We start from the raw sequence: 10,371 nt of genomic DNA, 5'->3' as shown, positions 1-10,371 counted from the left end.
GATACCCATCATGCCACTCATAATGTTTAGTGCCTATCAATGTGTAGTTGAGGCTTAGAGAAGTCTGGCACAATACAGTGGTACCTTGGTTCTCAAACTTAATCCGTTCCGGGAGTCCATTCAACTCCCGAAACCGTTCAAAACCAAGGTGCGGCTTCCTGCACTCAAGTGGAAGCTGCGTCGGACATTCGGCTTTCGAAAAACATTCGCAAAACAGAACACTTACTTCCGGGTTTGCGGCATTCGGGAGCCGATTTGTTCGGGAGCCAAGCCATTCGAGTACCAAGGTACCACTGTATTGTGATGTTTGGGCACCAGCAGAGTTGTCAGGGACACCATGATACTATTAGTTGGTGTTGCTACATATTACTTGTTTCAACAGTGATAACATATTTTTTATACTTTTATACTTTATACTTTGATGTTGGGAGTATATGGGAGTGTAACTCCCTTACACCCCCTTACATTGGCATAAGCCTGGCACAGTGGCTGCTGACAACGGTTAACATGTAGGATCAGAGAACTGAAAAGTTGCTCCCTTTTCATAGTTGCTCAGAAAAAGTCTGTTAAAGTCTTTCTAAACTTTAAAGCACATTCCCTCTTATCTCCACAGTTCCATTGCATCAGCATCACAAAAGAGCCCTATATCAGCTTTTGGGTTAATTGTGCTCTAATGAAATCTGGGTATTGCTGTTTACATACATGACACTTCCTCTTTCATTACCCACAAAAACTATGCATTGCCTTTCCTGGTTAGAAGCCAGAAAGGGCATAGCCCTATAAAAATGTGGCTATGCTGGAATTCCATCTCTCTTGAAGCAATTCTGTATAGCATCATCACAGTTGTGTAAAATACAGCAAAAAACCAAAACAAAAAACCTTGCCTCTCCCAGTTTTTATAAAGAGGAAGACTCTTTATTAAATTTCATTTTCTAAACAATCTGCCATTAATTTATCATAATTGTTTCTTTCAATATTCTCCAAAGAATTGCAACATCAGCAGTACAAAGTGGAAAGTCTAATAGAAACCAGTTTTGATCAGCAGAGGTGTGATTCAGAACTATACTCTAACTTTCATGGTCACATTGAACTTGAACGGAAGTTGAGCATACACATAACTTAAAATGACAGCCAGTTCAAAATAACAGGTGTGGTCATCAAGTGTGGGGGGGGGAGGGGGAATTACTAGGAAGGAAGCTCAATCTCTGCTCTACTCAGGCTGCAATCTTTTGCACGCTTGCTAGCAAACGTGCCTTACTAAACACAGTGGAACTTGATTCTGATCTAACATGCCTATGATCTGTTTATTTTATATATGTATATATATATCTAGCTTGTCTTATAAAATAATTCAAGGTGGCTAACATACAATTAAAATCAGCAACACAACAATTAATCAACCAGTACACAATGTATAAGTAAAAACAGGATAAATGAAGAGAAAGCAGCAGAAAACAAAAATAATTGACACCCATACACAAGTTCGTGAGCATATAGAAAGGGACAACAAACCCAGAATAAAAATTCAAGACTCAGTTTAGCTCAAAGTCTATTCATACGAGCTCAGATTTAGCCTGGTGTGCCCATACAAAGCCAGTTCAGATGTAACAATCTTGGCTTAACAAAATAATGGCTTATTATGATTAAGACTGAGCATTGTGTTCCTTATAAACTGCCACTTTGTTTTGCATGCCAGATTTGGGATTTGCTTGTTTAAACCATAGTTTCCCATTACATTCAAACTCAGAAATGATGGTTTAATCTTGGCATGCTAGCCTATGAAACCAAGTGTAAGGCCTATTGAATATCGCATAGGATTGTGTTGCAACAAATCTAATTATTAGGAAAGCAAAGGAAGCAGAAGATGGTAGGCATAAGGCAAGGCAGATAAAATAAAGTATTTTACTTAGAGTATAGATCCTTTGAAAGTAACATGAGTCAGTTAGGTTCATTAATTTCGATAGGTCTCCTCTGCGTAAAATTTAGTTGAATGCCAGCCCATATATATAAAGCTTTAAAAAGACAGCAGAATGTAGTATATACAGTTCAGGAAGCTACAACTGCAGATTATGATAATGGGTGAACAGGTTCACAAAGGATGTTTGCTGCCATATTAAAAACATTTCTGAAGGATGCAGTTAACCAAAAAGGAGAAAATTAATTTAGTTGTTAAAGTAAATCGAAAGGAAGAAAATTGGTTATGCTTGTGGATGACTTAGCTGGAATGGCACAAAGAAAAGAGAAGAGAAGCTGCAGAGCATGGCAAATATAATTAATTCTGTTTTCCAGAGTTATGACCTAATATACATATAAGAATGTATTTGTAAAAAATATGTAACCTATTGTTTAAACTGAGATAGACAGAGAATGATCAGAGTAAGCACAATCTAAATTTTGGGATGTATGATGGGAGATCCATAACAAAATTTAAAAGCATAATAGGGTTAGCAGACTGGATATTTTCTTAAGAAATTGTATGTATTGATACAAAGAATATAGAATAGATAAAAACAGTGAAAGGGATATTTAGTTATTTTAAATAGAGTGTGGGGAAAAGATTGAGTAAATGGAATTTGAGAAAAAAGACAAAACCAACAGAAGGAAAAGTGAAAGAAATAGAAAGCTTGGAGAATGATGAACTGTGAATCACAGAACACATTCTAAGAAGTGGAGGACAATGGGGGATGTTTTACATTCCTTTGTGATAAATTCAAATTATTCATCCAAGTTTTTTGTATTCAACCTGATAATGACTAGAAAATTGTAGGTTCTGCAATCTATAAACTGTTGCAACTGGAAACTTTGGAAGCAACTACACAAGAATTGGAAGCAGCTTGTAAAAACAACCTCTGAATAAACAGAAGAAAAAGTGTTATTCCGATGGCACTGGACTGGATGAGTTCGCATCATATTAATTATGCCATATTCCCACTATGTTAGTTAGAGAGGCTGTGATGAACTCAGGTCTTTCATTCACATGTGGTGGGAGTGTAGTCCTGTGCAATGGTTTTGGAATATGGAATTTGACAGAATTCCCAAGATAATGGGCCAGCACATTTATGTTGTGGCATTTCCCTTATTGATAATTGGGAAACATGTTTATAAGGAACTGGTAATATTCATGTTAACAGCTACCCACATGGAAATGTGAGGCATTGGAAGTATAACTCAAGGTTCATGGTGACAAGGTTGGTGGAGAGTATCTGGAATATCTCTCTAATTCTCGTGTAGGTGGATTTTTTTTTTTTAAGAGGAGAATAGCAACTAGAGGGGGGCGGATGTGAGAGAATTGAAGTTTTTGTTATGTATGAATTAAATAGTGTGTGTGTGTGTGTGTGTGTGTGTGAGAGAGAGAGAGAGAGAGAGAGAGAGAGAGAGAGAGAGAGAGAGTTGTGTATGGGAACCAATAGGAGCTGTTCAACCACCTTACAGGGTCCGCCTCCTGGCGCGACCTAGCCAATTACAGACGAGCTTGGTGGGTGAACACTCCTATCGGAAACAAGTTAACTAACAGAGTTTAGCAGCAGCTAGTCAGTCTGGCTCGGGCAGGCTCACAGGCAAAATGGCTGTTCTTGAAGTCTAGTTCTGTTTTCAATAATAAAGGACTTTTGGAACCTACACAGCCTCTGCCTCTTGTTCCAGCTGAGTATGCAACACTGGCGACGAAGGTGGGATGCTTGCCCAGCCAGTTTTAAGGCCTGAGTTGTAGGCCTGAGTTGTAGGCCTGGATTTGAGGCCTAAGTTGATACTGCAGCACCGGCCTGCCACACACAGTGAGCCTGAGTTGGAGGCCTGGACTTGAGGCCTGAGTGTCACTGCAGCACCGCCCTGCCGCTCAAAGTGAGTGAGACATCCAGTCACGCTGGACTCTGCGGAGAACTCCGGTGGCGAAGAAGGGTCAGCAGCTCCTTCGGAATCGACCACCACCACACAAGCGACAGCTCAAGGTACGAAAATGGCCGCTGGGCTGACTAGGCCACCACCAGACTTTGACTTGAGCCATCCCGAGCAATGGCCTCAATGGCTCCGCCGAATAAGGAGCTATGTTCGGCTTCAAGGGTTTACTAGGGAAATTGATAAAGTAGATGTGCTTCTCACCGTGCTGGGAAGTTCTGCCATCACCTTACTGGAGGGTTTGATGGCACCTAAGAACATTGAGGACTGCTCTTTCGATGAGCTAACAAAGGCAATGACAGGGCACCTTGCACCCCAGCCGTCAAAGAACCACCGCCGTTACGATTTTGCCCACAGAGAGCAACAAGCGCATGAGTCGGTAAATGAGTATATTGCTGCTCTCAGGGAAATTGCGATGTATTGTCAATTCACTAACCTGGAGGAGCGTCTGTTGGAAAGGTTCATCGTTGGTGTGCGAGACAGCCATCTCCGCCGCAAGCTGCTGGCGAAAGATGACATCACGATGGCCACTGCCATGAATATGCCATGGCTTCCGAGAAGGATAATGCCCACGGAAGGGCCCCAATTTCCTGAGCAGAAGGGGGGACCCATCGTGTTCAGCGAGACCGTTCATCTTCTGGCGATTCCCCCGAGGATGTCCACCGAACCCTAGGCCAACCCGACCGCAACCGCCGCTCCCAAGCTGCGCGCAAGTCGAACCAGCATCAGTCCAACCCACACAGCACCTGTGCCAGTTGTGGAGAGAACCATGATCGTAAGACATGCAGGTTCCGTGACGTCACGTGTCGAGGCTGTGGCAAAGCCGGGCACATCATGCGTGTCTGCCGTTCCAAGAACGCAGGAATACGACCCAGACAACGCGTGCACGAGGCCCTCGAAGAGGTGGAGTTGCAGTCAATCTCTTCAGACAGGGTATATCAGTTTCCATCCCTGGGATCTAATAAGCTTAGGGTGCAAGTTAGAATCGAGGGAAAGCCGTGCAATATGGAGCTGGATACCGGCTCATCGTATTCCATAATATCGGACAAGACATTTAGAGAGCTTTTTCCCAAACGGCCCCCACCTCTCCGACCAGCCACTGTGGTGTTACGAGACTTCCAGAGAAATATAATTCAGCTAAGGGGTATGGGCACTTTCAAGGTTCAGTTTAAGAATCACATTAAGAAATTGGACCTCATCATAACTAAGGGGCCCTTTACCAGCCTTTTGGGTTTGGCGTGGTTTGGCCCGTTAGGCTTAAGCGTGTCAGGACTAAATCAAATTTCACCTGGGACAGGATTTGAGTCAATCTGCCAGGAGTTTCCATCAGTTTTTGACGGAACCTTAGGCCTTTACAAGGGACCCCCGATCTCCCTACAGATCAATCCCATGGTGCAACCCATTAGGGTCAAGGCTCGTAGAGTTCCGTTTGCGCTCAAACCCAAAATTGAGGAGGAACTGGACCGTTTAGTGGCACAGGGAGTATTAGAGCCGGTTACATCGGGCTCATGGGAAACCCCAATTGTCACCCCGGTTAAACCTGATGGCTCAGTCCGCATTTGTGGTGACTACAAGTGCACCCTGAACCGGGCCCTGCAGGACCATGCCTACCCGGTTCCAATAGTGAGCCATGTATTGGCCAACCTGGCTGGGGCCAAGGTCTTCGGAAAGCTGGACTTGGCACAAGCGTACCAGCAGCTACCCGTGGATGAGGCCACAGCTGACGCCCAAACAATAGTCACCCATAAGGGCGCCTTCAGAGTTAAACGTCTGCAGTTTGGAATCAGCGTGGCTCCAGGAGTATTCCAGAGTCTAATGGACCATCTTCTTAAAGGCATCCCTGGAGTCACGCCGTTCTTCGACGATGTGTTGATCGCTGCGCCGTCGAGGGAGGACTTCACCGCTAGCTTAAGGACAGTGCTACAACGCTTCCAGGCGGCAGGACTTAAGGTCAAACAGAAAAAGTGCCTATTGTGAGTGAACAGCGTGGACTTCTTGGGGTTCCGAGTGGATGCAGACGGCCTCCATCCAACCGAGGACAAGGTGCGTGCCATTTGTGATGCCCCCGCCCCTAAGAACAAGGCAGAATTGCAAGCTTTTTTGGGACTCCTCAATTTCTACCATGCGTTCCTGCCACACAAGGCGGCAGTGGCCGAGCCCTTGCACAGGCTTTTGGACAAAAAAGCATGTTGGGTGTGGGGCCCACGACAGGAAAAATCTTTCCAAGGGGTCAAAGAATTGCTTATCTCTAATTCGGTGTTGATGCATTTTGATGAAAATCTCCCTGTAGTGTTGGCGTGCGACGCTTCCCCGTACGGGGTGGGCGCGGTTCTGGGCCACCAACTATCGGACGGAAGAGAAGTCCCAGTGGCGTACTTCTCCCAAACCCTCACACCAGCAGAACGCAATTACTCCCAGATTGATAAGGAGGGTCTGGCAGTGGTTAAAGGAGTAAAAAAATTTCATGACTTCCTTTATGGCCGGCCCTTCACTATCGTGACGGACCATAAGCCTCTCTTGGGACTCCTTGCCCCCGATCGCCAGACGCCTCAGACGCTCTCCCCTCGGGTTCTGCGTTGGTCCATTTTCTTGGCCGGCTATCAATATTCCTTAGAGCACCGACCCGGAAAAGCCATGGGGCACGCTGATGCTCTCAGCCGCTTACCGCTGCCCGAGAATGGTCCAGATCCTGCTCCGGCTCACCAGATAATGCAACTGGAGGACTTACCTGACCAACCCCTACATGTGAAAGACGTGGCTGCTGCAACAGCGAAAGACAGGTTGTTGGCTCGTGTTGCAGAGTGGGTGGGGAGGGGTTGGCCTGAGAAGCCAGGACCGGAATTCTCAAGCTTCACAGCTCGCAAAGACGAGTTGTCGTCACACAGGGGGTGTATACTGTGGGGTAGCCGAGTCATAGTTCCCCCCTCACTTAGGAGAAAGGTCTTAGAAGGTTTGCACGTGTCCCATCCGGGAATAGTCCGGATGAAGGCACTGGCCCGGAGTTACGTCTGGTGGCCGGGCATAGATGCCGAGATTGAAGGGTGGGTTAAACATTGTGAACCCTGCCAAGTGTCGCGGCCGGATCCCCCCAAGGCACCAGTTCAGTCCTGGGAATCCACACGGTCCCCATGGTCCAGGGTGCACATAGATTATGCAGGGCCCTTCCAGGGCCAACTGTTCCTCATCGTGGTGGATTCCCATTCCAAGTGGCTCGAGGTGACACCGACCTCCACCATGTCCAGTAGGGCGACTATAAACTCACTCAGGAAGTTATTTGCCACACACGGCTTGCCTGACACCCTGGTGAGTGACAATGGAACAGCTTTCACTTCAGCGGAATTCCAAGAGTTTGTGTCTAAGAATGGAATCCGCCACATCAGGTCAGCTCCCTTTCATCCAGCCACCAATGGCCAAGCAGAACGTATGGTTCGCACAACTAAAGATGCGCTCAGGCGTATAATACAGGGAGACTGGACCCTCCGTTTATCAGAGTTTTTGTTGGCTCAACACGTCACCCCAAGTGCAACCACTGGCCATAGCCCAGCTGAGTTGCTTATGGGAAGGAGGCTCACTACTCTCCTGGATCGCATACATCCCGACAGGGCCTTAGAGCAGCGACCACACACCATGGAGCGGAAAGCACCTAAGGGATTTGCCCCAGGGGATCCTGTATATGTTCGGAACTATGGGTTTGGACCAGGTTGGGTACCAGGCACCATTGAGCGTTGTACAGGGCCGGTTTCCTATGAGGTGAGGCTGGAGGGTGGACTGGTTTGGAAAAGACACCTCGACCAGATCAGACCCCGGTCATCTCCCGACCCAGTACGGCCAGCGGAACCACAGGGTAGTGCAACAGACGCAGCTGGTGACTTGGCAACTGGGACAAGTGGGGAAACGGAGGGTGTGCCGCCAACCGAGACACCTCAACAGTGCGATCCTGGGCCGGTGCCCACAGCAGCCCCGCAACCGGCAACACCTGCAGAGCCGCCTCGGTTGATGGCACCAATCAGCAAACAGGGACTTGGAGATGTTCCTCAGTCGCAGGTGCAGACCCCGGAACTGCGACGGTCCCAAAGAGAACGTAAACGTCCAACACACCTTAAAGATTTTATTTGTTCATAATGTTTGGAATTTGGGGGGAGGGGTGTTGTGTATGGGAACCAATAGGAGCTGTTCAACCACCTTACAGGGTCCGCCTCCTGGCGCGACCTAGCCAATTACAGACGAGCTTGGTGAGTGAACACTCCTATCGGAAACAAGTTAACTAACAGAGTTTAGCAGCAGCTAGTCAGTCTGGCTCGGGCAGGCTCACAGGCAAAATGGCTGTTCTTGAAGTCTAGTTCTGTTTTCAATAATAAAGGACTTTTGGAACCTACACAGCCTCTGCCTCTTGTTCCAGCTGAGTATGCAACAGAGAGAGAGAGAGAGAGAGAGAGAGAGAGAGAGAGAGAATGGAGGGATGGGCTTTCTGCCCATCTTCCTCCAGTATGTAGTCCCCAACAGATTAAACTTTAAAGGGAAAAGGAGTCCCAACCACAGTTTAGGTGGTAATATGAACCAGGTCAATGACTGCTGCTGTATGAGTGCGGAGTGAAACAGATACCAGAACAAGTCAACAATCTATCTATGTTGGAGCTGAGACCCAATGTTCTGTGCAACTAATAATAGGCTTGGGGGAGATATATATTTTGCAGAGCAATTATTTTTCTTTATATATTTGTATAAAACACTTCATTAAAAACACGGTGGGCTTTGTGCCACAACAATATTGAAGCATTTAACGGCCTCCATATATAGATTGAAAAAGAAAGGGGCAATGAAAGGCATTCTGCAAAAAGTCTATTTGCTTGGACATGTTTACTAAGCTACTTCCACAATAATCTGAATAGTGAATTTATTAAATCTTGTGTTCATGCTTATGAAGGTGCCCTTTGAATTCCAATTAATCTTGACAATACACAGAAGAAAAATGATCACCCAGGGAAGTCTTTGAAGGATTTAGGATTTTACACCCCAAACCTTCTGTTCCATATTAGTAATTCGTTTACTGTACGCCGTTACAACGTGAATTGGGAATGTGACATGTGGCTGATTAAATATCTCATGGAATAAAAAAAGCCCAAACCCTACAATAACATGCATATATTAAACCATGGTTTATTAATTGAACTGCCTGGTTTTGCAAAAGTTGATGATATAAAATGATGAAAAAATTTATTCCCAAGAATTATATCCAAGAGTAGAGTCTGATGTTTTTTCAGAGCTACCAAATCAACAGCTTTGGCAGCAACAGCGGTGATTTCCACATGCTGCTTGCCTTATGTTCCTTAATCTGGTTCTGGAGGGACCACATCAAAGGATTAAGGTAGTTTGATTTTCATGCCTCTTTAATCTTTGGGTTCTCTGCCAGAACTGCTAGCAAATGTGCCAGTAGAGATGGTGAACTAAGCTCAGCACATTCATAAGGCCAGAGAAAAGACATGTGATAGGATAGCCAGTATTGTTAAACACTTGTAAATCCCACTGATGCTATGGCACGTGTCTTTCAGTTCAGTGATAGACGCTTAAGTCAATTGGATTTAAATGTGCTTTCATTTTTGCTAGATTATGCAGATAGTTAACCTATCTGGTCTAACCTTTAGGGCCATTTGATAAAAGTGGCAATCTGACTTTTCATCAGAATCCTGGTATGGTTTCCAAGCTATGGTAGAACTCAGTGTTTACCCAAAATGGTAATGTTATGGCATTATTTATCAATGTTACTTTAATGTTAAGGGTAGTGTGGGGAGCAGATTTGATTTTGGACATCCCTATAGGCACTGCTTGTACCAGTGCAAGCTAGTCAATATCCCACTCTTTCTCAGCAGCAACACCGCAATAACATTTAAAAAACTTTTTAGAAAAGAATAAGTTTGGCAGCAGAGAGCAACAGTCACTCCTGCTGCAGAAACCCTTAGAGAGGCAATCCAATTTATGAGGCAAGTACTGTATATGGAAGCACATAAGGGTGTGCAGATAAGCAAAGCCGATTTCAAATGCTACTACTCTACATAATGAAATGTGTGACTACTGGCAGCTCTTGATTGTGAGGACTTCTCAGGAGAACCAAGGAGAACAGACAGGTTGCCAGGCAAACGAAAGGGAAGGAGTTCAAATGGGAAATAAATTTCAAATGAGAAATTTAGGGTACAGAAAAGTTAATAGGAACGAAACTTAGTATTCATAGGAGAGCATGTCCTATTAGTCGCAGGAATATCAGTGTGTGTGTGTGTGTACATACATGGTAAGAGAAAGGGATGGGCTTCTGTAAAATAGATGTTTCTCATATCCAGTGCCCCTGACAGGTAATCCTGCTCTATGAAAACTAGTAAAAATGTGTAATTTATTTATGTAGGAGCAACATTGCACCCATAGCACCACAATAGTATTAAATAATTCTTCCCAGATAAACAATTGAGAGCTTCTTTTTGAAAATGT

At 45.2% G+C, this 10,371-nt stretch overlaps 1 pseudogene; it reads left to right on the top strand.

The window, feature by feature from the left end:
• Positions 1-4,138: 4,138 nt before the first annotated feature.
• LOC117055285 lies at positions 4,139-8,016 on the top strand (annotated as a pseudogene).
• The last annotated feature ends 2,355 nt before the right edge of the window (positions 8,017-10,371 follow it).

This window comes from Lacerta agilis, chromosome 11 (assembly GCF_009819535.1).
Source record: "Lacerta agilis isolate rLacAgi1 chromosome 11, rLacAgi1.pri, whole genome shotgun sequence".
Classification (NCBI taxonomy): Eukaryota; Metazoa; Chordata; class Lepidosauria; order Squamata; family Lacertidae; genus Lacerta; species Lacerta agilis.
Note: the sequence above shows the minus strand (reverse complement) of the source record. Positions and strands in the feature narration are given on the sequence as shown.